Source organism: Prionailurus viverrinus, unplaced genomic scaffold (assembly GCF_022837055.1).
Source record: "Prionailurus viverrinus isolate Anna unplaced genomic scaffold, UM_Priviv_1.0 scaffold_69, whole genome shotgun sequence".
Classification (NCBI taxonomy): domain Eukaryota; kingdom Metazoa; phylum Chordata; class Mammalia; order Carnivora; family Felidae; genus Prionailurus; species Prionailurus viverrinus.
The window spans coordinates 454,780-457,470 of NW_025927631.1; positions in this window are offsets into that span (position 1 = coordinate 454,780).

Here is a 2,691-nt window from a genome sequence, read left to right on the forward strand (position 1 = left end):
CCTAACCCTAGCTAAGGCTCTCTCCTCATGGGGACCCAATTCCAATGTCGGACAGCATCACGCGCATAGGGAACAGAAGAGGTGCAGGCTGACTCGGCAAGGAACCTGGAAGCTCACCATGTCGTTTCCCAGGCCCGGCTGCAGCTCCCGAGAGGATTCCGGAGGCCTCCTCGACCAGGGGCTTATCGACGTGTGTGGTCTTGGCAACCAAAGAGGGACCCTGACCGGCACCGTCCCTTGTGCCCTCAACTCAGCCCTTCGGGGAGACCACTGCCCTGCTGTGAGTTCAGCGCCTGGAACGTCCTGGGACCTAACCATAACCCTAACCCTACCACGAACCAGGACCATCCCTGGGAACCTAAGCCTGCCTCGACCCCTAATCCTGCATTTGAGCCGCCTGCTGGCATGGGCCCTCACTTCAGCCCTCGAGGGAGATCACGAGACCAGAGTCGCTTCGGCCCTGGCGACGTCCCTGGACTGAACCCTAACCCTAGCTAAGGCTCTCTCCTCATGGGGACCCAATTCCAAGGTCGGACAGCATCACGCGCCTGGGGTCCAGAAGCGGTGCAGGCTGACTCGGCATGGAACTTGGAATCTCACCATGTCGTTTCCCAGGCCCGGCTGCAGCTCAAGAGAGGATTCCGGAGGCCTCCTCGACCAGGGGCTTATCGACGTGTGTGGCCTTGACAGCCAAAGAGGGTCCCTGATCGGCACGGTCCCTTGTGCCCTCAACTCAGCCCTTCGGGAAGACCACTGCCCGGCTGTGGGTTCGGCGCCTGGAACCTCCTGGGACCTAACCCTAACCCTAACCCTACCCAGAAAAAGGACCCTCCACCGAAACCTAAGCCAGGCTCGATCCCTATTCCTGCATTTGAGCTGCCGTCTGGCATGGGCCCTCATTTCAGGCCTCGAAGGAGATCACCAGACTGGAGTCACTTCGGCCCTGGTGACGTCCCTGGACTGAACCCTAACCCTAGATAAGGCTCTCTCAGCATGGGGACCCAATTCCAAGGTAGGACAGCATCACGAGCCTGGGGTCCAGAAGCGGGGAAGGCTGACTTGCCAAGGAACCTGGAAGCTCACCATGTCGTTTCCCAGGCCCGGCTGCAGCTCCTGAGAGGATTCCGGAGGCCTCCTCGACCAGGGGCTTATTGCCATGTGTGGTCTTGGCAGCCAAAGAGGGACCCTGACCGGCACCGTCCCTTGTGCCCTCAACTCAGCCCTTCGGGGAGACCACTGCCCTGCTGTGAGTTCAGCGCCTGGAGCCTCCTGGGACCTAACCCTAACCCTAACCCTACCCCGAACCAGGACCCTCCACCGAAACCTAAGCCTGCCTCGACACCTAATCCTGCATTTGAGCCGCCTCCTGGCATGGGCCCTCACTTCAGCCCTCGAGGGAGATCACGAGACCGGAGTCGCTTCAGCCCTGGCGACGTCCCTGGACCGAACCCTAACCATAGCTAAGGCTCTCTGCTCATGGGGACACAATTCCAAGGTCGGACAGCATCATGCGCCTGGGGTCCAGAGGCTGTGCAGGCTGACTCGGCATGGACCTTGCAATCTCACCATGTCGTTTCCCAGGCCCGGCTGCAGCTCCCGAGAGGATTCCGGAGGCCTCCTCGACCAGGGTCTTATCGACGTGTGTGGCCTTGACAGCCAACGAGGGACCCTGACCGGCACGGTCCCTTGTGCCCTCAACTCAGCCCTTCGGGGAGACCACTGCACTGATTTGGGAAAAGCGCCTGGAATCTCCTGGACCTAACCCTAACCCTAACCCTACCCCGAACCAGGACCCTCCACCGAAACCTAAGCCAGCCTCGATCCCTATTCCTGCATTTGAGCCGCTTTCTGGAATGGGCCGTCACTTCAGTCCTCGAGGGAGATCACGAGACCCGAGTCGCTTCGGCCCTGGCGACGTCCCAGGACCGAACCCTAACCCTAGTTAAGGCTCTCTCCGCATGGGACCCAATTCCTACGTAGGACAGCATCACGAGCCTGGGCTCCAGAAGCGGTGCAGGCTGACTTGCCCAGAAACCTGGAAGCTCACCATGTCGTTTCCCTGGCCCGGCTGCAGCTCCCGAGAGGATTCCGGAGGCCTCCTCGACCAGGGGCTTATTGCCATGTGTGGTCTTGGCAGCCAAAGAGGGACCCTGACCGGCACCGTCCCTTGTGCCCTCAACTCAGCCCTTCGGGGAGACCACTGCCCTGCTGTGAGTTCAGCGCCTGGAACCTCCTGGGACCTAACCCTAACCCTAACCCTACCCCGAACCAGGACCCTCCACCGAAACCTAAGCCTGCCTCGACACCTAATCCTGCATTTGAGCCGCCTCCTGGCATGGGCCCTCACTTCAGCCCTCGAGGGAGATCACGAGACCAGAGTCGCTTCGGCCCTGGCGACGTCCCTGGACCGAACCCTAACCCTAGCTAAAGCTCTCTCCTCATGGGGACCCAATTCCAAGGTCGGACAGCATCACGCGCCTGGGGTCCAGAAGCAGTGCAGCCTGACTCGGCATGGAACTTGGAATCTCACCATGTCGTTTCCCAGGCCCGGCTGCAGCTCCCGAGAGGATTCCGGAGGTCTCCTCGACCAGGGGCTTATCGACGTGTGTGGCCTTGACAGCCAAAGAGGGACCCTGACCGGCACGGTCCCTTGTGCCCTCAACTCAGCCCTTCGGGGAGACCACTGCCCTG